The following is a 26,767-nucleotide window of genomic DNA, read 5'->3' as shown; positions in this document are numbered from 1 at the left end:
TCAAAGTCGTCTTGTGGCTCACAGAAGCTGGGCCAACCCAGCTCAGAGACACCAATTTCAAAGGGAGAGGTGGTCACACTTCTCTCGCAAGAAAACCTTTGTTCTGCTCTCCTCTGCTTGTGTAAGTCCACAAGCAGGAGAGCAGAACAGTGTCTGGGGTCAGCAACAGCATGGCCGACAGTCATAGCCAGTAATACTGCACACACAGAACTGGGGGATCCTCTAAGGGAACCCACAGAGTACAGGGGATCATGCAACTAGCACAAACATGCCTAGGTTTGGAGAAGACATCATGTAGTTGGACCACTCCTGCTGAACAGTGTCCACTACATACCTTAAGCTGGCTTCCCTGCACTTACAAAGCCCAGAAAATTGAGTCTGGGGTTTGTAGTGGTACCCTGCTCATGCAAGGGTATCCTCAAATGTAGGGACTTGCACCCTGCCCTTGGGTTGAAGGGCCTACCAAAGGGGTGACTTGCAGTGTCCAATTGCAGTGACCGAGATATAAGGAAACCTTATATCTGAAGTGAAAGATGCATGCACCGTTTCACCCAGTCTGCAATGGCAGGCCTGCAGACAGTTTTCATTGGCTCCTATGGATGGCACAATACATGCCACAGCCCATGGGAGACCCCCGGCGTACCAATGCAATGCTCTGGGTACCTAAGTACATATACTGTTGGGAGTGTGGGGGGGGGAGGGGGGGGGAATTGGGGGGCAGAGGATGGGGGTAAAAGTAAAATTTTACCACATTTTGGGGAGAGCACTGGGACTGGGCTCCTGGTTAACAGGATCCCATTGCCCTGCAGTCCAAAACATACTGACACCAGGTACAAAAAAGGGGGGTGGTACTAAAACCAGAACCCAGCTTACCACAATCTTCATTTATAGTCAACATTTTTATAGGAGCCTCGTGTGTACAGGATCCACAACACTTTATAAAACATAATACACATTTGTTTATAAAGGTGTTCTTGACTTCAAAAATACAACACAACCTGTTTTAAGGTTGTATTTACAAATGCTATTTAAGCTTAAGTTTTAAAAATAGGTGGGACCACTGGCTACTGATTAAAATTGCCATCATGCAAATTTAGTTATTTTACATTAACTTTATCTAACCCTTTTGAAGGAAACAAATCAGGGCAGTGTTACAGGGTAGGCAAGATTCTTAAAACTGAAATGACACTACCTTTAAGGCAAGCAGCAACTGCAACACTATCAAGTCCTACACCAGCAGGTGTTTTATATTTCAGGCAGCCTTGTTGAGGATTCCCAGCAGCTGTTCTTTTCACGTTTTGGGTCTGAAAATGTTGATACCACTAGGAATTGCTTTCACATACACTCAAATTCTTTTAAAGACAGGAATTTTGAGACACTTTATTCTCATTTAAAAAAAATGTTGTGTTTTTTTTCCCTTAGATAAGAACTTCATACTTTAAGTGCTCCTACTGTGAAAGAGGATGTTGGAGAAATACCCACGTCATGTGTTTGTTTTGCCACACATTTGTAGACATGCCTTAAAAGGATGATCTTTTGTTCAACAAATGTCCAAAAGAAACTTCAAGCTCAGAGAGTGTTCCCAACTGCATGGAAGGCAGGAACATGCCAAAGGACTCCAGGAAATAAGAAAAGTGTAGATGGTACATAGCGAGAAAGCAAGAGGCAGCATTCTTCCTCATATAGGCCTCGCTTCCTCATTCAAAGACTTTGCTACAAAACAAAAGACATCCATGTTGAGAAGTTTTACTCACACAAATGAATCAGAGAGCTTGGGAGAACAACTCTCTAGATCCAGCAGAGGGTTCTCACACCGAAGAACCTTGTGGAACATTCAAGACACCAAGTCAAGGACTATCTAACGTAGACTAATCAGGTACTGCAGGAAGACAAAAGACTAATAGAAAATAACAACCTCCAAAAAACAAGGTACACATCTCCAAACATAAGAGTTCAGAAAGTCAAACTTGAAGAAGATCTGACACCAAGATAAAGGTACTCACCTATAATGAAAGAATTGCACAGGCTCTGATGCGGACAGCCTTTCAACTCTGTCGATGAGGCACAGGAAAATAGGAAATGATACCAGTTGACACTTAAATGTTGTCAGATCTGGCAGGCAGAGTTGCAAATGAAACCGGATGGGGCTGTCAGTGCTGTGGAAAAGCTTTCCATACAATTCATAAAGTGAGAAAAAATTGTGAAGATCTATCCATAAGATACACCAAAGGTAGTTCTCGAATGTCAACTATCCTACATTTGAGAGCTTTGAACGCAGAGTTCCATCAAGGCTTCTCCCAGGAGATCCAGGTCTCCTCAAACCAGCAATGCCAACAATTCTTAAACCTGCTATGCCAAAAGTGTGCACTCCAAGGATGCTAAATTACATGCCCACTGAGCAGACTCCTCCTTTCCTGATGATAGATCCTTATCAAGAATCCATTACTGTGGGTGCTGTATGAAAAATACACTAATCTTTCTGACCTGATTACCACCTGTCAAGGAAACCAAACAGATGAAGTAGGCAAAAATGTATGTGGGTCAGAAGAAACAGTAAAGCCTTCTAGTGCTAGCACTCTGTTGACATGCTTACAGATCACTCTCAAACCCATGTAAATAATTATCACCAATCTACTGTAGTACAAAAGTCCAAGATTTGCGGATGTTTATTAATGAAAGTGTTCCTAGTTTCAAATGATCAGTGCCCCATCTGACTCCTCAGATCTGGAAGTTCACGAACATTGTCATGGTCTGGCATGAAGAAGACAGTTGTAGCTTTGAGTTACAAGGCTGAAAAAAAATGAAAGTGCAATTTGAGGCTGACCGTGATACAGTACGTTTCAGATACACTAACCAGTTTTGTCCTGGGCAAAGATTTTACTTTCTGACCACAGTCCTTTAAGTCCCAATCTACCAGAGGAATGCACTTCTATAGCTCCCCAGGATCAAAGGGGAGGCACTTAGCAACTCAGTGTCTGGCAGAGGCCAGTAGCAGGGTCCAGTCCAGATCTAGTTGCCACTGGCCAGTTGGGTACCTCCAGCAAAAAGGCCTCATGCAGCTTGCTGGCTCCCGCACTTGCATATGGGTTCAGCTAAATGTCCATTAGAGTTCACTTCTTAGTCCTAGGTACAAGACGAAGCAGGTGCAGTCCTTCAGGGGATCCTCGCAAGTCCAGCACTCTTCTGCAGGTCCAGAAAGTGTTCTGAACGGAGTCTGTGGAGGTGTGACATTATGCCTGGCACGAGCTAGTGAGTGGGAATGACTGCTGGGTACACAATGGGGTAAGAGTTCCCTGGGCCAAGCCTATCTACTTCACTTTGGTTATTTTCAAGATGCTGAAAGTGTTCAACCACATTGTACTTAGGCTGTGGAGTGGGCTTCGGGAGTGTTCCAGTCACAGAAGATTTTTCAAACCACAATGTTGTCTTGGACCCATTTTGTAATGTTCTAGTAGATGCCTGCTGAGTGTCTGCTTTTCTGCTTTAAAAACCAGAAAGATGTAGCAGAAGCAAAGATAAGTTGATTTTTAATACTCTGTGTCAGATTCATTGTACTTCCCTTGGCAAGACTGAATCTTTTTGCCCTGTTTGTGGATATAGTGCATAGTGGTTTTGCTGTCTGATAGAAAAGGCAACTTTATCACCAACATCGATGGAAATAAAAACTTCGGGGGCATGTGATAGCACTCAATACGAAAACAGTGATATGAACATTTTCTCTGGAGAAGACCTCCTCTTTTGTCTAAAAGATGCTCCATGTGGCACCCCAGACTTCTAGTGGTGCATCCATGGCAACCCAGATGGAAGAGGGAGGTTTCTGGAATTGAACAGCTTTCAGCATATTCTCTTTGTTGCATCACCACTTCACAGAATGGATGGCTGAGATGAGAAAATTATTGATTGTTCAACATCAGACTGAAAGAGAGGACATAAAATTGGTAGTGAGAATTACCAAATTTGAAGAGACAGAACCAATGTGCCTTTGTATGAAAATGCCTTTTTTGACATGGTCACCCCCTGACCCCCTTTTTGCTTGGTTTCTGGTGCAATTTCGACTGGAAGCGAACTGGGTCCCTGCTAAACAGGTCCCCAGTGCCAGATCTCTTTCCCTAGTAAATGGCACCCCTGGTACCTAGGGCATGAGGCACTAAAGAAAGGCACCTAAGGGCTGCAGCACAAATTGTGCCACCCTCAGGGACCCCCTCACTTAGTGCACACAGTGCTGCTTTCACAGGCTGAGCGTCTTGGTGCTGAACTAAAATTAAAACATGGCACAGGCGCTGAGCCCTGTCCCCTTCACACTGCATGCTTCCATCCTCAAAGGCAGGATTGCATATGAGGGCACACCTGCATGAGCAGATATGCCCCTGCTATGTCTTAGTTGATTCTCAGACATAGTAAGTAACCAGTGAAGCCATTTTAAGTACAAGTGCTTGACACTGGTCATTATGAGTTTCCCACCTACATGATGGCTTCACTGACAATAGGGATGTTTGGTATTGAACATCTTGTATTAATAAACCCTCACTGAATCCAGTAGTGGATTAATACATGCACTCAGAGGGCACCTACCAACTCCTAGTGTGGGCAGTGACTGGTCAAAACCTGTACAGCCACCTTAGACAGAGTTCTGCCTCCCTGAGGTGACAGTCAATGCTCTTGAGGCCTCAGAACAAAGGCTTGCTCTGGACAGAGGTCTGACCTCTCCAGGGCAGGATGGACATTCAAGGGCAAGAGCTTCAAAGGCCTTGCTGCCTTTGAAATGCGACCCAGGCCTCTCCAAATGGTAGAGGAGGCCGTACCCCAGTTCCGGACCCCTACTTTTGGAGGCAGGACAGGAGGGAAAATTAGGAGGAGTGCCCACTTCATGCCAGACCCAGCCCTAGGGTGGACGAGCTGAAGTGGACACTACTTTTTAAATTCTTCCTTCACGTATGAAAGTAATTAGGCCAATAGGGTTAAGGTTATGCCACATGCCAAAGGAAGTGGTCATAGGAAGGGTGTAGTCTCCCTAAAGGTGAGTAGCCCATTGGCTACCACCTGGCACTCCCTGTAACACCCTTAAATTCAGTATTTCGGTGGCACACTAGAATCAGATTCCTGTCAACCTAGGAAAAGACAGACAAAACAGAAGTCGCTCAGCAGAGAAGACTGAAGACACTAACTGACTTGGCCCCAGGCCCACCAGCCTATTTCCATCCCTCAAAGAAACCTGCACCTATAGGACAATTGTCCTGCAGCCCAGTGACCTCCCAAGCCTTGGGTGGACCGCCTGCCTTCGATAAAGACCAAGAACGACTGTTGACAGTGGACCTGTCCAAAATAAATCATCTCAAAAGAAGAAGTCATCTCCCTGAAGAACAGGAAAACCGTCGCATGGAACCACCTCTGCACCAGACACCGCCGCACTAAGTCCAAGTAGCCCACCAGCCCAGTGAAGGTTCCCCAGCGCTTTTAACCAAGAGTCCACCGTGGTCTGACACCTGCTTGACTCCACAGCGACAGCTGCTGCCTAGGTGTGAGGACTCTCCCTAACCGCCATCTGCTTGGTAATCTGTTTCCGGCACCAAAAGACAGCCCTGAACCCGAAGCCCCTGGGCCTTGGGGAGCTGGACCATCATTGTCCCTATGAAACCTGGCATCTCTACTTGCCTGGACAGCTGTGGGTTGATATAAAACAGCATCCTGGCCAGAGCCTGCAGCCCGTTTCTGAAAGTGATCTCCCCATTGAATAGCATCGGGAGCCTAACGCTGTGTTGGCACTCTGCACACGGCTGCCCCTGTGCTGCTGGGGGTTTAAGTTTGGTGCTACCTTGTGCCCCTCCCCCCCCCCCCCCCCCCCCCTTCTACTTCCCTCAAATCCAGGAGATCGACCAGGACACCGCTTTACTCACCTGTGAGCAGCACTTCATTGGTTACCCCGGTCTCCATTGATTAACACTGGGCACCCGATGCTGTGCTGGCACTCTGCACCCGGCCGCCCTTGTGCTGCTGCGGGTGTAAGTTTGGTGCTGCCTTGTAGCTTCCTCCGGTGTTTCCCTCACCCCTGGAGACCAATCTCTGACACTGCTTGTACTTAACTGGGAGCAGCGCGTCTTCATCCCCCCCAGTCTCCATTGATTAACATTGGGCACCAACTCAGACTCTGACCTCTGCCCCCAGGCCTCTGTGGGTGCACTCTTGGTACCTACCAACCTGAACCTTGCCCGGTGCTAGTCTAAAACCCTGAACACTCGGTTCTAAGCTGTGTGTTTACCTGTGAAACTGCATTCTTATTTTCCACCCATAGGTTAACTTTAAAGACTCTGAAAATTGCAGTGTCGATTTTTGAAACAGCAAAGTTTTTTTTATATAAAAACTGCTTACCTTATAACAACGTTCTTTGGTTCAAAGCAACTATTTTTCAAAACTGGTCTCATATTTATTCTTTTAGTGTGTATTTAAATTATTGCCTTTGTGAGTACAACAAATGTTTAAAACAACTCCTTGATAAGTGTAAAGAAATGGCTCCCTGTTGCAGTTACCCCCCACTTTTTGCCTGATACTGATGCTGACTTGACTGAGAAGTGTGCTGGGACCCTGCTAACCAGGCCCCAGCACCAGTGTTCTTTCACCTAAAATGTACCATTGTATCCACAATTGGCAGACCCTGGCATCCAGATAAGTCCCTTGTAACTGGTACTTCTAGTACCAAGGGCCCTGATGCCAAGGAAGGTCTCTAAGGGCTGCAGCATGTCTTATGCCACCCCAGAGACCCCTCACTCAGCACAGACACACTGCTTACCAGCTTGTGTGTGCTAGTGAGAACAAAATGAGTAAGTCGACATGGCACTCCCCTCAGGGTGCCATGCCAGCCTCTCACTGCCTATGCAGTATAGGTAAGACACCCCTCTAGCAGGCCTTACAGCCCTAAGGCAGGGTGCACTATACCATAGGTGAGGGTACCAGTGCATGAGCACTGTGCCCCTACGGTGTCTAAGCAAAACCTTAGACATTGTAAGTGCAGGGTAGCCATAAGAATATATGGTCTGGGAGTCTGTTTTACACGAACTCCACAGCACCATAATGGCTACACTGAAAACTGGGAAGTTTGGTATCAAACTTCTCAGCACAATAAATGCACACTGATGCCAGTGTACATTTTATTGCAAAATACACCCCAGAGGGCACCTTAGAGGTGCCCCCTGAAACTTAACCGACTATCTGTGTAGGCTGACTAGTTCCAGCAGCCTGCCACACTAGAGACATGTTGCTGGCCCCATGGGGAGAGTGCCTTTGTCACTCTGAGGCCAGTAACAAAGCCTGCACTGGGTGGAGATGCTAACACCTCCCCCAGGCAGGAGCTGTAACACCTGGCGGTGAGCCTCAAAGGCTCACCCCTTTGTCACAGCACCGCAGGACACTCCAGCTAGTGGAGTTGCCCGCCCCCTCCGGCCCGGCCCCCACTTTTGGCGGCAAGGCCGGAGAAAATAATGAGAATAACAAGGAGGAGTCACTGGCCAGTCAGGACAGCCCCTAAGGTGTCCTGAGCTGAGGTGACTCTAACTTTTAGAAATCCTCCATCTTGCAGATGGAGGATTCCCCCAATAGGGTTAGGATTGTGACCCCCTCCCCTTGGGAGGAGGCACAAAGAGGGTGTACCCACCCTCAGGGCTAGTAGCCATTGGCTACTAACCCCCCAGACCTAAACACGCCCTTAAATTTAGTATTTAAGGGCTACCCTGAACCCTAGAAAATTAGATTCCTGCAACAACAAGAAGAAGGACTGCCTAGCTGAAAACCCCTGCAGAGGAAGACCAGAAGACAACAACTGCCTTGGCTCCAGAAACTCACCGGCCTGTCTCCTGCCTTCCAAAGAACTCTGCTCCAGCGACGCCTTCCAAAGGGACCAGCGACCTCTGCATCCTCTGAGGACTGCCCTGCTTCGACGACGACAAGAAACTCCCGAGGACAGCGGACCTGCTCCAAAAAGACTGCAACTTTATCCAAAGGAGCAGCTTTAAAGAACCCTGCAATCTCCCCGCAAGAAGCGTGAGACTTGCAACACTGCACCCGGCGACCCCGACTCGGCTGGTGGAGAACCAACACCTCAGGGAGGACCCCCGGACTACTCTACGACTGTGAGTACCAAAACCTGTCCCCCCTGAGCCCCCACAGAGCCGCCTGCAGAGGGAATCCCGAGGCTTCCCCTGACCGCGACTCTCTGAAACCTAAGTCCCGACGCCTGGAAAAGACCCTGCACCCGCAGCCCCCAGGACCTGAAGGACCGGACTTTCACTGCAGAAGTGACCCCCAGGAGTCCCTCTCCCTTGCCCAAGTGGAGGTTTCCCCGAGGAAGCCCCCCCTTGCCTGCCTGCAGCGCTGAAGAGATCCCTTGATCTCTCATAGACTAACATTTAAAACCCGACGCTTGTTTCTACACTGCACCCGGCCGCCCCCGCGCTGCTGAGGGTGAAATTTCTGTGTGGGCTTGTGTCCCCCCCCGGTGCCCTACAAAACACCCCTGGTCTGCCCTCCGAAGACGCGGGTACTTACCTGCAAGCAGACCGGAACCGGGGCACCCCCTTCTCTCCATTCTAGCCTATGCGTTTTGGGCACCACTTTGAACTCTGCACCTGACCGGCCCTGAGCTGCTGGTGTGGTAACTTTGGGGTTGCTCTGAACCCCCAACGGTGGGCTACCTTGGACCAAGAACTGAACCCTGTAAGTGTCTTACTTACCTGGTAAAACTAACAAAAACTTACCTCCCCTAGGAACTGTGAAAATTGCACTAAGTGTCCACTTTTAAAATAGCTATTTGTGAATAACTTGAAAAGTATACATGCAATTGAAATGATTCAAAGTTCCTAATGTACTTACCTGCAATACCTTTCAAACAAGATATTACATGTTAAATTTGAACCTGTGGTTCTTAAAATAAACTAAGAAAAGATATTTTTCTATAACAAAACCTATTGGCTGGATTTGTCTCTGAGTGTGTGTACCTCATTTATTGTCTATGTGTATGTACAACAAATGCTTAACACTACTCCTTGGATAAGCCTACTGCTCGACCACACTACCACAAAATAGAGCATTAGTATTATCTCTTTTTACCACTATTTTACCTCTAAGGGGAACCCTTGGACTCTGTGCATGCTATTCCTTACTTTGAAATAGCACATACAGAGCCAACTTCCTACATTGGTGGATCAGCGGTGGGGTACAAGACTTTGCATTTGCTGGACTACTCAGCCAATACCTGATCACACGACAAATTCCAAAATTGTCATTAGAAATTGATTTTTGCAATTTGAAAAGTTTTCTAAATTCTTAAAAGACCTGCTAGGGCCTTGTGTTAGATCCTGTTTAGCATTTCTTTTAGAGTTTAAAAGTTTGTAAAAGTTTGAATTAGATTCTAGAACCAGTTTTGGATTCTTAAAAAGTATTCCAACTTTTAGAAGCAAAATGTCTAGTACAGATGTGAATGTGGTGGAACTCGACACCACACCTTACCTCCATCTTAAGATGAGGGAGCTAAGGTCACTCTGTAAAATAAAGAAAATAACAAAGGGCCCCAGACCTTCCAAACTACAGCTCCAGGAGCTGTTGGCAGAGTTTGCAAAGGCCAACCCCTCTGAGGATGGCAACACAGAGGATGAAGATAGTGACTTGGAGGAAAATTCCCCCCTACCAGTCCTATTTAGGGAGAACAGGGTCTCTCAAACCCTGACTCCAAAAATAGTAGTCAGAAATGCTGGCTCCCTCACAGGAGGGTCCAGCCTCTCTGAAATCACTGAAGGTAACTCCAGTGAAGAGGACATCCAGTTAGCCAGGATGGCCAAAAGATTGGCTTTGGAAAAACAGATCCTAGCCATAGAAAGGGAAAGACAAGAGATGGGCCTAGGACCCATCAATGGTGGCAGCAACATAAATAGGGTCAGAGATTCTCCTGACATGTTGAAAATCCCTAAAGGGATTGTAACTAAATATGAAGATGGTGATGACATCACCAAATGGTTCACAGCTTTTGAGAGGGCTTGTGTAACCAGAAAAGTGAACAAATCTCACTGGGGTGCTCTCCTTTGGGAAATGTTCACAGGAAAGTGTAGGGATAGACTCCTCACACTCTCTAAAAAAGATGCAGAATCTTATGACCTCATGAAGGGTACCCTGATTGAGGGCTTTGGATTCTCCACTGAGGAGTATAGAATTAGATTCAGGGGGGCTCAAAAATCCTCGAGCCAGACCTGGGTTGATTATGTTGACTACTCAGTGAAAACACTGGATGGTTGGGTAACTGGAAATGAAGTGTATGACTATGTTGGGCTTTATAATTTGTTTATGAAAGAACACATTTTAAGTAACTGCTTCAATGAAACGTTGCATCAGTATCTGGTAGACCTAGGTCCAATTTCTCCCCAAGAATTGGGAAAGAAGGCAGACCACTGGGTCAAGACTAGGGTAACCAAAACTTCCACTGGGGGTGACCAAAAGAAAGGGGTTACAAAACCTCCCCAGGAGAAAGTGGGTGACACTAGAAACAAAGAAAAAGAGTCCCCTGTAGGCCCCCAAAAACCAGACCAGGTGGGTGGGCCCAGAGACACAACCCAAAACAAAGGTGGGTACCAGGGTAAGAGCTGGGATGCCACTTAGGCATGGTGCCATAGCTGTAAACAGACAGGGCACCACACCAAGGACACTTCTTGTCCCAAAAACAAACCCCCTAGCAAAATCCCAGGGGTGACCAGGGTAGCCATTGGTGATGACTCCTCAGATGAGGAGGTCTTCATAGCCTTCAACTGGAAAAAGGGCCCAACAGGTGAGTTGGAGATTCCAGAGGGAAGTAGACACTTCCACCACCTACAGGTGAATGGAATCCCAGCCACTGCCCTGAGAGACACTTGTGCCAGTCACACTATTGTGCATGACAGGCTGGTGTTCTCAAACCAGTACATCCCAGGTGAGATGGCCAGAGTAAGAGTTAGCCCAGACAGGGTCACTAATAGGCCTGTGGCTCTTGTGCCCATAGAAGTGGGTGGAACTTTTAGCTGGAGAAGGGTGGTAGTCAGTACAGACCTCCCCCTTGATTGTCTCCTTGGAAATGACTATCCAGAGGTTAGTCAGAGCCCAAGAGAGGAGCTGGTCCAGTGCCAGTCCTCTCCCAAGGATTCTGGAGTGCCTGCCTCTGCAGTAAATGCAAGTAGGCCCCAGAAGAAAAAGAAAAGGAAACAGAGTAGGAAAGGTGGACAACCTTTAGCCAAGGTTCCAGCAAGCCAAGGAGATTCTGCTCCAGTAGAGGAGAACTCCAAAAGTGGCTCTGATAAAGTCCAACCTGACCCACAAGAAGTCCTGGCTAGTCAGGCAACTGTTAAACCTGAGTGGGTGGCTCCTCAGCTAACAGAAGAAAGAGTGGAAGAAGGGTGTTTACTACAAGATATGGTAACCCCCCACTCTAATACAGCAGACAGGCACCCTGAACCCAAAGAAGCCTGTAACTTAGCCCCTTCCCTTGTAGGTGAAGAGCTAAAGGTGTGGTTCTGGGCACTGACAGCTGTCAGTGGCCTCTGCTGGGTGTTAGCCTTTATGGCTGCACTATCCTTGGCATGGTGGTCTGACCCCATGCCAAATAGCAAGTTAGGCCCCCTGACCCTGTTGGTCATGGTGGGGTTACTCCAGCTCTGGGTAACCTCTTTGGGTAAGCTAGGGGTGACCCTGGCTAAGATAAGATTAGCAGAGGTGGATACCTCTAACCCCAAAATAGAGAGAATGGGTGAAGACATAAAAAGCACAGACAAGAGGCAGTTCAGACTAGGTCCTATCACTGTGGAAGTGGGTCAGTTCCCCAGAGGGAATGACCTGAACAGGAGGATGTAAGGCAGAGTAGGCCCTGCAACAAACCAGCCTATTTCCTCTACTCTTCCTCGCCTGACAGACTAGGAAGACTCTCCCAGCTTTGGCTGAGTCTCCTGGCCTGTGGGCTGGGGGGGGCTTGTGTAAAGAAATGGCTCCCTGTTGCAGTTACCCCCCACTTTTTGCCTGATACTGATGCTGACTTGACTGAGAAGTGTGCTGGGACCCTGCTAACCAGGCCCCAGCACCAGTGTTCTTTCACCTAAAATGTACCATTGTATCCACAATTGGCAGACCCTGGCATTCAGATAAGTCCCTTGTAACTGGTACTTCTAGTACCAAGGGCCCTGATGCCAAGGAAGGTCTCTAAGGGCTGCAGCATGTCTTATGCCACCCTAGAGACCCCTCACTCAGCACAGACACACTGCTTACCAGCTTGTGTGTGCTAGTGAGAACAAAATGAGTAAGTCGACATGGCACTCCCCTCAGGGTGCCATGCCAGCCTCTCACTGCCTATGCAGTATAGGTAAGACACCCCTCTAGCAGGCCTTACAGCCCTAAGGCAGGGTGCACTATACCATAGGTGAGGGTACCAGTGCATGAGCACTGTGCCCCTACGGTGTCTAAGCAAAACCTTAGACATTGTAAGTGCAGGGTAGCCATAAGAATATATGGTCTGGGAGTCTGTTTTACACGAACTCCACAGCACCATAATGGCTACACTGAAAACTGGGAAGTTTGGTATCAAACTTCTCAGCACAATAAATGCACACTGATGCCAGTGTACATTTTATTGCAAAATACACCCCAGAGGGCACCTTAGAGGTGCCCCCTGAAACTTAACCGACTATCTGTGTAGGCTGACTAGTTCCAGCAGCCTGCCACACTAGAGACATGTTGCTGGCCCCATGGGGAGAGTGCCTTTGTCACTCTGAGGCCAGTAACAAAGCCTGCACTGGGTGGAGATGCTAACACCTCCCCCAGGCAGGAGCTGTAACACCTGGCGGTGAGCCTCAAAGGCTCACCCCTTTGTCACAGCACCGCAGGACACTCCAGCTAGTGGAGTTGCCCGCCCCCTCCGGCCCGGCCCCCACTTTTGGCGGCAAGGCCGGAGAAAATAATGAGAATAACAAGGAGGAGTCACTGGCCAGTCAGGACAGCCCCTAAGGTGTCCTGAGCTGAGGTGACTCTAACTTTTAGAAATCCTCCATCTTGCAGATGGAGGATTCCCCCAATAGGGTTAGGATTGTGACCCCCCTCCCCTTGGGAGGAGGCACAAAGAGGGTGTACCCACCCTCAGGGCTAGTAGCCATTGGCTACTAACGCCCCAGACCTAAACACGCCCTTAAATTTAGTATTTAAGGGCTACCCTGAACCCTAGAAAATTAGATTCCTGCAACAACAAGAAGAAGGACTGCCTAGCTGAAAACCCCTGCAGAGGAAGACCAGAAGACAACAACTGCCTTGGCTCCAGAAACTCACCGGCCTGTCTCCTGCCTTCCAAAGAACTCTGCTCCAGCGACGCCTTCCAAAGGGACCAGCGACCTCTGCATCCTCTGAGGACTGCCCTGCTTCGACGACGACAAGAAACTCCCGAGGACAGCGGACCTGCTCCAAAAAGACTGCAACTTTATCCAAAGGAGCAGCTTTAAAGAACCCTGCAATCTCCCCGCAAGAAGCGTGAGACTTGCAACACTGCACCCGGCGAACCCGACTCGGCTGGTGGAGAACCAACACCTCAGGGAGGACCCCCGGACTACTCTACGACTGTGAGTACCAAAACCTGTCCCCCCTGAGCCCCCACAGCGCCGCCTGCAGAGGGAATCCCGAGGCTTCCCCTGACCGCGACTCTCTGAAACCTAAGTCCCGACGCCTGGAAAAGACCCTGCACCCGCAGCCCCCAGGACCTGAAGGACCGGACTTTCACTGCAGAAGTGACCCCCAGGAGTCCCTCTCCCTTGCCCAAGTGGAGGTTTCCCCGAGGAAGCCCCCGCTTGCCTGCCTGCAGCGCTGAAGAGATCCCTTGATCTCTCATAGACTAACATTGAAAACCCGACGCTTGTTTCTACACTGCACCCGGCCGCCCCCGCGCTGCTGAGGGTGAAATTTCTGTGTGGGCTTGTGTCCCCCCCCGGTGCCCTACAAAACACCCCTGGTCTGCCCTCCGAAGACGCGGGTACTTACCTGCAAGCAGACCGGAACCGGGGCACCCCCTTCTCTCCATTCTAGCCTATGCGTTTTGGGCACCACTTTGAACTCTGCACCTGACCGGCCCTGAGCTGCTGGTGTGGTAACTTTGGGGTTGCTCTGAACCCCCAACGGTGGGCTACCTTGGACCAAGAACTGAACCCTGTAAGTGTCTTACTTACCTGGTAAAACTAACAAAAACTTACCTCCCCTAGGAACTGTGAAAATTGCACTAAGTGTCCACTTTTAAAACAGCTATTTGTGAATAACTTGAAAAGTATACATGCAATTGAAATGATTCAAAGTTCCTAATGTACTTACCTGCAATACCTTTCAAACAAGATATTACATGTTAAATTTGAACCTGTGGTTCTTAAAATAAACTAAGAAAAGATATTTTTCTATAACAAAACCTATTGGCTGGATTTGTCTCTGAGTGTGTGTACCTCATTTATTGTCTATGTGTATGTACAACAAATGCTTAACACTACTCCTTGGATAAGCCTACTGCTCGACCACACTACCACAAAATAGAGCATTAGTATTATCTCTTTTTACCACTATTTTACCTCTAAGGGGAACCCTTGGACTCTGTGCATGCTATTCCTTACTTTGAAATAGCACATACAGAGCCAACTTCCTACAATAAGCCTAACTGCTTGCCAACACAACCACAAAAAGAGCACTAGACCTATCTATTTTAGTCTCTACAAGCCTTTGGGGATCCACTGGACTCTTTACACAGTGTACATCATTTCAGTGCACTATATAGAGAGCGAGCTTCCTATAGTCTAAGACTGAAATATGAAATTTGGCATACTGCAGATCTAACGATACAATCCAATCTTCTTTGTGAAGGTGTGTAAAAATTTGATGGAGAGCCAGCTTTCTAAATTTCTTGCACATCGCAAGAGTTTTGGCATATCTGAGATACACGATAGGTCGAAATTCCAAGTTTTTACTTTTCTTATAAACCAAGTAGAACAGGAGTAAATTGTGTTGTCCCATTTAGGACTTGGGTACTTTCACAAGTTCTCTTCTTTGGAAGAAACTTCACTTCTTGTGTCAGACACTTCAAAGTCTCACGTCTTTGATGGAACATAAGGAGAGGAAGTAAAGAATAACTGTGCAACTGGATTTTATAATTATACGGCACCACATCTTTTGTTTTTTTCTGCCAAGCTGGATATGGTTGGAAATATTCCTAGCTATCAGGGTGCTAGATGGAGGTGGCAGCGAAGTAATCATTTGTCTCTGTAGGGGGTGAACCTGCAGCTACAGAGGTTGCTGTGAGTCTGTATTTCTCTGAGATGGCCATACTGAAAAAACACATTTCAGTGGCAGTTGTTCTCGTTGCTGCTTTTTCCAAAACAAACTTTGCTATTGTTGTTGGCCTTTCGCATAACACTCTAACTGGACCTCTGGGAACTCCTTCATTTCCACTGAGCCCACAGATTTTAGGGTCTCATCTGCTGGCATTTATGATCCACATGACAACCAAAGAGGGAATAACTGGAAAAAGCAATATATCTGATTTTCTGTCATGCTGGAGGAGTCTGGGAAGTGAGTCTTAGCAAAGAGTTAAGTTTTAAAGGAATTCCATGAGGAATGTCACGTGCTGCCAAACCAGCTAAACTATTAGAAGGACTGGTGGTCTTGTTTGATATGTCCTTGCCTTACAGAACAATAGCCTTAAGATTATACCAATATTCAGTAAAACGGTCAAGAAATCGCCTCAGAGTTCCATAGTTTGCAGAAGTAGAAGCCCACAGTGTGGGCTTTCTTCTGAACTGCGTTAATCTGTTTGCTGTCCTCTTCTGGAGGAGCTGATTCTGTTGATCCCGAAGCACTGAAACATTTTTTTGCTGAAGAGACTACCAAAGAATTGGGTGGTTGCTTTTCTCTCATAATTGAGGATCTGATTCTAAAGGCCTGCATTCTTCTCTTGGCAATGGTCAACAGATTTAGCAACTAAAGGTCTTGCTTTGGGGTTACTGAGAAGAGTTCTGAAAATTATGCATGTCTCAAACAAGAGTGGAAGTTTCACTGATCAGCTTCAAAACTGCTACGTTTGTCACTACATCAAAAGACATCATCCATCGGGAAACTCTAAGAGTAGTCGTTTGCAGAACCAAAACAGAGCACAACTCATGTTCAACACTGAAGCGGATGGAAATCTTCTCTCAGGACTGACATATCTGGATCTAGAAGATCTACCTGTGTCTAGAGCACCTACAGTGACGGTTCTTCTTACTGTTTTTCTTTTGGAACTCATCATGAACATGTGTGATGTCTCTTCGCTTTCTATTGTGGAGCTGAAAGAGGTTGCATTTGTGGATTATCAGCCTTACAGAGTGGTGGAGAAACCGTTGATGTAGGTACTAGACCTCTAGATGGCTCAGAGTAATTCTCCACTAAAAGAGTTGGGGGAAGCTCTTCTACAAAAGGTTGCAGCTCCAGAGATGAAGGAACATTCAAAGATGCGCCTCCAGGTTCTAATAGAAGGTATGCGTCTGGAGATATTACTTGCTTCCTTCTGAGGGAAATTCCCTCCCTATCCATGATGCGCTTGTACAGCATTAACACGTACAATCTACAACTTGTAATGGAGTGAGAATTTGAGAGGGAGACTACACACGGTGTTTATCTTCTTAGGACTTTTTAGTGCCACATGAAAGGGATCTGTCAAAGACTACTGCTATTTTGCACTGCACATGTTTTATGGCATCGATTTTACTCAGTGTGTTTTAAAATTGTTTATTGTTGAATATTATAGCACATTTTTCAGAGGCATTGTACTTACAATTTTTAGTTTGGGAAGATTTTATATGGCCTGTTTAGCTGTCATTCTTTATTTGGGACGGTCTAGACATTAGTAGTGACCAGTGCTTTATTTGTAAAACAGTGAGTGTCACCACTGAAAGTGCTGCTCAGCAGCTTACAGCCGGTACTATTAAATGTCAGCAGACTGAATACCAAGGCTGCATAGTCCTGAGTCCTCCTCTGACCTCATTAATCCACTTCACGTCTGCCTCACTATTCTAGGTTTCCTGCTTTCTCCCGTAATCATGTTTTTTTTGTCTTTTGCTTCCTCCTCCTTTCTCTTTTTGTGTTTTTCCCTGGCTTGCTCTCTGAAAATGTCTGATGAGTAAAAATAAGTGCTGGTCCACAAACATAAGTGCCAGTGGTCCCCACCGACAACCACAGGCTCAAATTAGCCATAGGTAGTGGCCACTTTGGGTTCCTGCTCTACTTTCTACTCATACAGAAGGTGACGGGTATAAAACACATCCCACAGAGCATCCATGCTGCAGGTCTGCAAGTGGCAAAGCAAAGTTATGCCAAAGGTAAGCATGCCTGCGCCCAGATCGTGGCTAGTCAGCGTCTTTGTGGAATAAGATACCTTTGTGAGATTGCTCTGCACTGCTTAAACTTTTGTTTAGCCCCTTCATGACTTAGATGCCATCAGCAAAACATCTTTGAGCCTATAACCTTATTTCCCTGCTTTAAGCATGGCCTTGTTGTGAGAAGGCCTTTACATGCCTTCTTGATTAATGCTTGGTGCACTATTAATTATTACCCAATCAGGTAAAAACTTTTTTTTATTTTTTTTATTGTGAGTTGGTCATGGTTTTCATTACAGTAACTTAGTTCACTGTCTACACATTACATGTTTTTACAGCTATAATTTCACCTTACTTCTGACTATTTGAAGTCCACCACCCTTCTAAACAAAGAGGTGGTGGTGTTTTTCTAATCAGCAACAATTTGAAATACACTAACTTGGACTTGGGATGTAATTTGTATGTGTTAATTTCACATTCCAACCAATGTCCTGGGATTTTATATTGTAGTATACAGACCACCTTCTTCAGACACCATGTACTATGAAGTGTACAGAAATTCTGGCTTAATTCAAAATGCAACTTAAATTTCTCCTTCCTACCCATTCTAAGGGCCATATGTCAGATACTATTTGTGCTAACTCTATTATATGCCAAGCCTAATTTGTGATTGCTGTACCTTGGTCTGACAGCTGTGCTCTCTATTTTTCGTCTCAATTCTGCAAATCATTGAACACAAAGAAATTCATCCTCCCTGATACTTTCAAGAGATGGATTTCAAGCTTGTTAGAGTCACATGTGGATGCTATTCCTTAATGCCCTTTCGACAAGTTATTCACCGATCCAGCTGAGGCCTTCGACTCTTTTTACAACACGGCTCATTCAGGTACAGATAATCTTTAATCTTTGATTGATAGACACAACGCGACAACTTGTAACTTGTCATCCCAAAAACTGTTTTAATCAGTCTTCTAAAGAGAAATGGCACAATCTGTATTATCGCTAAAACAAAAAAAATAAACAACATATCAGGAAAGCCAAGTTGAACTTTTAACCTCAAATCTTTTTGAAGTTCCTAATAAATCAAGAGCTACTCTTATTATCAATTACTTAACAGAGCTCCCCAGTCATATCCCACTGAACCCACAGATGACTGCTATAATCTTACTGCGGACTTCTTTGATCATAAAATTGCAAATACCGCTTCCTCTTCAAGCAACAACAGATCTGGTGTGAAACAAGTAATTTATTTGAACAGTTCAAGGCATCCTCACTAAGAATACACCCAGATTTTTTATCTTGGATCTTGGTGAGTAAGGCAAATGTATCACCTGGGGACCCTTTGCCACCAGCTCGCCAGAAAAGCTTTCATTTATTTATTTATTGTATTATTATTATTTTACAAGAACCTGAAACAGCATGGACTGTGTTAAAAGCTTCTCTGAGGCCATGAACTAATTCTTGATCTTCCGAAACAGACATTTGTTCTGACTTTCATGAAGAAACTTCCTTGGGCCTGAAGAATTTTTCAAATGATTGTCCTACTTCACGAGTGACCTGTGTGCCCAAATGTCTTGAAAAAGAAGATTATCATCCAGAAGCTCAGTTATCTGTGGAAGATGACCACTTTCCACACCCCTGCCTGTTGGGTTTTCCTACAGAATGAAGCCCTGAAATCAGTCCTTTTAACGCTGGATGAGTTGTGTGGCTGGTTAGACACCTATGTTCCAGCACCCTTATTCCTTTGAATTTATCAGTGAACTTCTACATCGTTCACCGTGAAAACCTGCTGTCTAGGCTGCAGGCTTTTGGAATACAAGGCCCTGCTTTGGAATGGCTGTCTGATTTCTAGAGGTCCATTTTATCACCTCCTACCATTTAATCTTTATATGTCTCTTTATCCTATTTCATTGACACACATGGTCTTAATATCTATCTGTACACAGATGACCTAAAATCATCGTCCATATATCAAGTGATGAACATAAATCAGCTAAGTAGCTTCAGGAGTAACACAGTGGATGAATGGTAATTAGTCAAACTAAATGGGGAGAACACTAATTATGGGGTCTCCTCTCCTACTTGAGATTTGTGTTGGGCTGAACCCTAGCCCCATCTCCAGTGTCCGGTAACTCGGCCTTAAGTTACACGGTCTGCCAACTCAGTCAGACCAAAATTCCAGTATATTGAATACGTGCTTTTTCAGCTTATTCCTTATTATGCATTCTAGATCTATTTACTATTATAGAAAGCTGGCTCTTTATATAGCGAACCAAAAAGAGGTACACTGTGTAAGCAGTCCAAGCAAACCCCAAAAGAAATACAGAGGCCCAAATGACACCCCAAATGCTCTCTTGTGGTAGTGTGGGCAAGCAGGCATATCAGAGGGTAGTGCTAAGTATGTATTGCACACACAAAGGCAGTAAAGCGAGACACTCAAAGAAATCCAACACCAAATTATAAAAGCAACATATACTTTTATATAAATTTTGATACCAACATCATTGTAAATGGGTGAGTACTTTGAGTTATGAATTTTTACAGTTTTCAAAAGTTGATGGTGCAAAATTTGGAATTCCCAGAGATACGAGAACTCTTTGCCAAACAATGTTTTCTTAATCTCTGGAGAGAGGCAGGGGTTTGCAGGGTGCTGAGTAAGCAGCCGACAATGGACCTGCCAGTGGCAAATAGAAATGTAGCAAAGGCACAGGAGGCCAGGAAAGTCCCTGATTTTGGGGCATGGAAGCAGGACATGGACTGGTGCATGTTAGCCGAACTAACAAGTTACGTATATTCAGTAATGCCTTATCTGGTTGAGGCATACTCTAGCTGAATGATTCCTTACCTTTTGAATTTCCTCAAGGTGTCAGTCTAGATCTGGAGATTCTTCTCGAGCTGTATCCCTGCCTGACGTTAGGTGGCGACAATCGGCTCCGTGTCCATCGTCTGTGTGGTCCGCGTGGATGTGGCACTGCGGGTCTGATATAGGTATCACCCTGGTGCGCCGAAGTCAGTTTCTTTTCACGATTTCCCAAGCAAGAAGCGCAGAGCCATGAAGAACACTGACCAATGTTGTATCAAAACTAAAACCCTGAAAGGGGAGTGTCTGTTCCTAGAAATCAGTCACAAAGCTGGGAGGATGTGTGGGTCGGTAGGTAAGGAATCTACAACTAGACATATGTCTAGACCAGATAAGGCTTTACCAAAGGTAATTAACTTGTTCATCTGATAGAGACTTCTAGTTGAAGATTCCTTACACTTGAATAGATACCCAATCAATACCATCCCCGGAGGTGGGTCTGCGAATCAAGATCAAACTAGTTAGTTCTGCAGGACCGCCCGGGCAAAGTACCTGTCCCCACAGACCTGACTGTCCAGGCAGTAGTGTTTGGGGAACATGTGCAAGGGTGGCCATGTTGCTACCTCACTGATGAAGGACTGGGACTCCATGTGCTAACAAAATGGTCGCAGTTGTTGCTCTAATAGAATGAACATGCAAACCTTCAGGTGGTTACTTATTGTCCAGTGTGTAGCAGATTTTAATACAGAGAACGACCCTTCAGGAGATGGTTCACTTCTGCACTGCCCAACCTTTACTTGCACCCACAAACTCTTTTTTGGTTATCATCCACCTGGAATTATTTTCTATGATCAAGGTAGACCGCCAAGGGTCTTTTTAGGTCCAGGTGGTGGAGTCTCTCCCCTCTTACTTAGAAGGATTTCGGGGTGTGCAAAAAGTAGGCAAGGTGATGGATTGGCCTACATGAAAGGGCGTGACCGTTTTTGACAAAAAGGAGGCCCTAGTGCGAAGCACCACTGTCAGAAGAGATGGAAAGGTAGGGCAGCTTAGATGATAATGCCTGCAGCTCACTCATCCTGCGGGCCCTGTGGCCTTTAGGTTCCTGCAAGACTCCGAAATTTTAAGATTTTTGATAAATGAGGATTAGGTAGGTTTTTTGGTCCTAACGAATCGCATTAGATCCTTGTTGACTATAGAAGCGAGAAACATGTTGACCTGACTGAGGCAGTATAGGGATTCCTGTACTTGCACACATCACATTCCCAGACTAGTGGGATTGTGGTCATCAGTCACTTCACCTGTTTAGGGTAGATTAGTCATTATTCTAATCTCTTTCCCATACACAGTTTTTTTTCTTCTCCAATAACATTTCTCTGTTGCTTTTTCCTCTAGTCATTTTTAACAGCACGTTTTTGTACCAATCCCACATTTCTACATTCACCAACCGGTAATTGTCTATATTATAAAATCTCTGGCAAAGAGTCCCCATGCGGGGCCCGTCAGGCATTGCAGTGCTGGCCTGATGAGGTGCAGAGCCCTATGATGAAGCATGTCACCACCTGGTGAGTGAGGGCTCTTGTTCCGACTTGATCAGACTCACCGGAACCGTCTTATTCCTTCTCTCTCTCTCTTCTTTCCCCTTTTTGCGTACTGTTGGGATTGAATCTTCTATCCCTGAGTGGAACTGTGTATTCTTTGTGTTGAGATGTAGTGGCCAGTGGCCACCAGCCAACTGGCACCAAATGGAGACGCCATTCGTGATCATCTAGGAACTGTAAGCTGAGTTTTTCCACTCTGGTGTTCAGAGAGCCAGCCAGATGTTGATCCGCCAGGGATATGCCATGTTGCTCCAGCCACATCCAGAGACGCAGAGCCTTCTGACAAAGGCTCTATGACCCCACCACACCATGCTTGTTGCAGTATCACATGGCAGTGGTGTTGTCTGTGAACACCTGAACTACCTTCCCTTGAGTGAGGGAAGAAACGCTTTCAATGCTAGCCGGATTGCGCAGAGCTCCAAAAGGTTGATGTGGAGTCTGGACTCCGTCGAAGACCAGATGCCTCTGATCTCTGCCTCTCCCAGATGGCCACCCCAGCCCAGCAGTGATGAATCTGTTACTACAGTCAGTTCTGGTTGGGGAGAGGAGAGGGGGTCTCAGTCTCTGACCCAATTGCAGTTCGTTAGCCAGCGCTGCAGATCTTGTGCAGTTCCCTCCAAGATCTGGACCATGTCGGAGAAATTCCCCTGATGCTGTGCTCACTGGAACTTCAGGTCCCAATAAAGAGCCTGCGCATATGCCATCTGGCATGAGTCACCAAAAGGATGCTTGTGGCCATGAAGCGCTGCAGTCTCAAAGCCATTCTCACCAAAATCCAGGATAGGGGCTGAAACATTGGTATCATAGCCTGAATATCCTGGACTCACAGAGAATAAGCCTGAAACTGCACTGTGTCCACAACAGCTCTGATGAAAAGGAGTGTCTCAGAGGGAGTCAGGTGTGACTTTGGCATGTTTATAGTTAACCCCAGTGAATGCAGGGGGTCCACAGTAGTCTGCAGGAGGGAGACAACATCCTGGGGCAAGCCCGCCTTCAACAGTAAGTCGTCCAGGTAGGGGAAGACTGAAACCCCTGACTTGCACAGATGAGCTGAGACCACCACCATCATCTTGGTGAACACCTGTGGGGCGCTGGTAAGCCCAAAGTGGAGCACGGTAAACAAAGAGCTTGTGGCCTACTGTGAACCTAAAGTAACATCTGTGGGCAGGCAAGACCAAAGTATGGAACTAAGTGTCCTGCAAGTCCAACACTACCATCCAGTCTCCTGGGTCCAGGGCAGATACAACCCGAGCCAGAGCAAGCATTTTGAACTTATCCTTCCTGAGGAAGAGCATGAGGGACCAAAGGTCTAGGACAGGTGGAGTCCCTTGTCCTCTTTGGGTACCAGAAAGTAGCAGGAATAGTACCACAATCTTCTTTTGGCACAGGAACCCTCTCTATGTCTCCCTTGGCCAAGAGAGCCATAAAATCGCTCTTCGAGGAGTGGCAAGTGATCCTCCATCATGCGATCGCAGGATGGTGGCATGGATGGAGAAGTAATATTGAAGGAGAGAGAACAGCCCTTCAGAATATTTGCAAAACCCACCTCTTTAGTAAGCTGGGTTCTGGTTGTAGTATCCCCTACGTTTTTGCTTGGTGTTAGTATGTTTTGGACTGTAGTGCACTGGGATCCTGCTAACCAGGATCCCTAAGCAGTGCCTTCTCTACATTTAGTTGCTGGTAACTTCTTACACTCACAATTGGCATACTGGTGCACCCATGTAAGTCCCTAGTATATGGTACCTAGGTACCCAGGGCATTGGTACACCAAGGGCCACCCATGGGCTGAAGCATGTATTATGCCACCCATGGGAGGCCATGGAAACTGTGACTGCAGTCTTGCCATTGCATCTGCATGAAATGATGCATGCACCCTTTCACCACCGAACCTGACCACCGCACTAAGACTTTTTAAGTCACCCCTCTGGTAAGCCCGTCAACCCAAGGGCAGGATGCATGTTTCTGAGTGTGAAGGGTACCCTACATGAGCAGGGTGCCCCTATAGACCCCAGGCCAATTCCTGGACTCCAAGTGTGTGGAAGCCATCTTAAGGTATGTAGAGGACACTGGTCAACACGATTGGTCCAACTACATAATGGCTTCTCCGAACCTAGACAAGATTGGTCATCAAACATGTTGGAATCCTGCAACTACACTGATTCCAGTGCTAGTTGCATGATCCCATGTACTCTGGGGGGGTCCCTTAGAGGATGCCACATTTCTGCCTGTACAGCCGTAGGGGGTCTGGCTGCTAGCCCATGCAGCTGCCGACCCTAGACACTGTTCTGCTCTCCTGCTGATGAACCTAACTTAAGCAGGGTAAGGCAGAACAAAGGTTTTCCTGTATGACAGAGGTGCCAACAACAGTTCTTTAGTAACAGGTGTCTCTGGCCTGGGGTTGGGGTGCCCTTGAGGGCCACCAGACTGATTTGAAGGGCACATTTAGTGCCCTCCTTGCATAAATAGGTGTACACTAGAGCAGGAACCCCTGGTTCCCATTCTGATGCAAAACCACACATAAAGACAGGGGAGTGACCACCCCCCCGTCCAGCTCCTCCCATAGGGAGGTGTACAGAGCTCTGCCAGATAGCCACTTGATTCTGCCATCTTGGAAACAAGATAAACAGGCGGCGGCCCCTGGGGGCATATGACTCTATATAGTTAGTCCAGCTGGGTGACATCCTTGACCCCTCTGATAGCTGGGTCACTGCAGTAAGTACCGAACCCCCTTCCTGGGTTACCTAAGGGCTCCCCCTAATGGTGGGATGCTAGATTTGTCTGCAAGACTTTATCAACGATCTGCAAGGCACTTCTGCATCCTGGACACCGAAACCGCTGCGGTTCTTCACTGGAATCAAGTAAGAGGTCTCCTACTTCAGCTTTGTTTCCAAGTTCTGCAAAGACTTTTGCAACCCTGTGGCCGTGCATCCTCCAGTCACTGGGACTCTGCATGCACTTAGGAAAGCAAAGAAGGAATCTCCCTTGGAGTGAAGGAGTCACTCCCTTGCATCTGCAGGCACCTCAATAATGAGGACTGGCTTGTGGATCCTGCTGTCCCATGGACTCTTCAAGGCTCTACAACACAGGTGGTTGTTCTGTGGCTCTCCAGAAGTCTGACCTATCTTCCTTGCAACTGGGAAGTCTGTGGTCCCTCACTGGAGCTGCTTGGCTGGAACCCATGTGAACCATGTCGGTTTGTCGTCAGGCTTGCTGGCTCTTCAGTCCGAAGACCTTCTAGCTCCAATAAGTCCCGGCCAGGGGCACTCTCCAGCTCCAAGAATGATGTCCTCTGTGCAACTCCTGCAACATTGGCCTCTCTCTTTGCTATGCTGTTGAGATCTCCCTGCGAATGCTGCCAGAAGGTCCTGCTGGGGGCTCTGTCGATTAATGCTGGCTCTCCTGCGTGCTGAGGGCTAGCTCTGACCTACCTGCTACGGTGGGGTCACCTAAACCTTGCTGGTCCCCACAAATCCTGCAATCTCCAGGCAAATCTTCCCTCCTTTTTGGGGGGGGGAGGGGGGCACGGCTGGACATTGTCCCCTCTTTCCTTGGGCCTTCTTCTGAAATACACTGCTGGGTTTCACCGACCTGGGCCACCAGTCACAACAGCAGCTGGACAACCAAGGTCAGCATTGACTTCATATAGAGTACTATACATTTGCCATACAAATTGCAGGATGTCGACTATATTAAAATCACTTGCAAGAGGGGCTACTTTAAGGAACAAGCTTTTCTAAAGCAATAGGTCTCAATGCTGGGACCTATTTGCTTTGCCAATACATTTCAGCAATGCGGTAGAGCATCTCTGATGCTACTCAGCATGGATAAAGAAGATTAAATAAAGCCTAGAAGCCTATGAGGTTTTCACCTGTGTCGTTCTGCAGGCATGCACACCATACCAATGAACATGCCAGATTGTGACTACAACAACACAAACGGATGCTTTTGTTTCCTTCCTTATTTAACATGGGGGCAGGACAGAGAAGCAACATGGAGGGCTGGGGAGGAGGTAGATGCAACTGGGGGGAAAACACAGAGGATGAGGGCAGAGTAAAGCAATGTAGTAAAACAAAGCAACATAGAGCAGCATAGGGAGCAAAACAAGTGGGCGAGAGACCAACATGCAGCCCAGGTGGAGAAATAATAGGTTGAGAACACAACACAGAGAAAGCACATGAGGGTGCATCATGGAGAAGGGTGAGAGAGAAGCACATGGGACAGAGAGAGAGAGAGAGAGAGAGAGAGAGAGAGAGAGAGAGAGAGAGAGAGAGAGAGAAGAGAAAGAGAGAGAGAGTGTGAGCAGCACAGCATACACAGTAAGAATAGAAGGACACTACAGAGGCAACTTGTAAACACATGAACTCTTGTTGAGTTGTGCTTAAGATAAAATAAAAATTAGTTCCCTAAAGATGAGCAGTGGAAAGAGAAGCAAAGTGGATATGCTCCAGAGACCAGACAGGCAAGAAAGACAAGACAAGCAATTAAATAAGCAGCAGGTAAATGATAGTGACAGAAAAGCCAACCACTGGTAAGCAGTGAGTGGGCTGCTAGCCCCTCTTTTTTTCTTGGTAAACCCAAATATGACAACATATAAACACAAACTACTTTTTAGGTGAAGCCCACCAGATAGCTGTGTTACATGATTTGCATAGCTGGCTGGGGGGCTCCACCTAAAAAGTAGGCAGTGCTAATGTTTGACAATTGTGCAGTGCTAACACCAAAAAGGTTAGGACTGTATGGCATGTTACCCTGTAATTGCTACGTAAGACAGAAATCAAATGTCCTGTCTAAACATTGTTTCTAATTGGCCTACACCAGGGAGAGCTTCAGCACAAATTTGTTTAAATCAAAACATCTAAAACCGTCAATACTACACAGAAGACTTTTTCTCATTTCAGTTGGCAGACACAAAATAGAAAAAAGATACAGCGCTCAGGAAGTTCAAGTAAGCAAAAAAACTTCTAATATTATTTATAAGTGTACAATAACAAGAGTGTCCTTTGGAA

General features: G+C 46.6%; 1 protein-coding gene across 3 annotated transcripts in view; it reads right to left on the bottom strand.

The window, feature by feature from the left end:
• Positions 1-26,767, bottom strand: part of TRRAP (transformation/transcription domain associated protein) — a 1,102,174-nt gene that overhangs the window by 539,713 nt on the left and 535,694 nt on the right. The window lies entirely within an intron of this gene.

Source organism: Pleurodeles waltl, chromosome 10 (genome assembly GCF_031143425.1).
Source record: "Pleurodeles waltl isolate 20211129_DDA chromosome 10, aPleWal1.hap1.20221129, whole genome shotgun sequence".
Classification (NCBI taxonomy): Eukaryota; Metazoa; Chordata; class Amphibia; order Caudata; family Salamandridae; genus Pleurodeles; species Pleurodeles waltl.
The sequence above is the reverse complement of the archived record's forward strand: the minus strand, read 5'-3'. Positions and strand labels throughout refer to the sequence as shown.